The following is a 372-nucleotide window of genomic DNA, read 5'->3' on the forward strand; positions in this document are numbered from 1 at the left end:
AAATTTTGCTTTTGCTGCAATCATTAGATTGATACTGTTTTCCAATAATATTGACAAGGTTTTATATGTACCTCGACAGAGAAGACAGAACAATGAAATTATCCCTAAATTAGTTTATGATTTTTTGCCCATATAAAGCAAGTATAATGATATAGTTACCTTTAAAATACTGTCGTTTTCTGTCACAGCCCCATGAAAGAGAACGGAAAAAGAGTATGATTTTATTGGAAACTATAACAATCTGACTTCCCATAAAATAAAAATAAATAAGAATGTGTTTGTAAGAATGGTTTTTAAGAATGATTTATTATACCAGCATCTTTTTTTCTGTGGATGTAAGGAGGTAAACGCAAGCCGAAGGTTAAATTACAA

At 29.8% G+C, this 372-nt stretch overlaps 1 protein-coding gene across 1 annotated transcript in view; it reads right to left on the bottom strand.

The window, feature by feature from the left end:
• The window catches only part of LOC119587677, a 19,636-nt gene that overhangs the window by 811 nt on the left and 18,453 nt on the right, over positions 1 to 372 (bottom strand). The gene's annotated exons all lie outside the window — the stretch shown is intronic.

Source organism: Penaeus monodon, chromosome 23 (genome assembly GCF_015228065.2).
Source record: "Penaeus monodon isolate SGIC_2016 chromosome 23, NSTDA_Pmon_1, whole genome shotgun sequence".
In the NCBI taxonomy this organism is placed as follows: Eukaryota; Metazoa; Arthropoda; class Malacostraca; order Decapoda; family Penaeidae; genus Penaeus; species Penaeus monodon.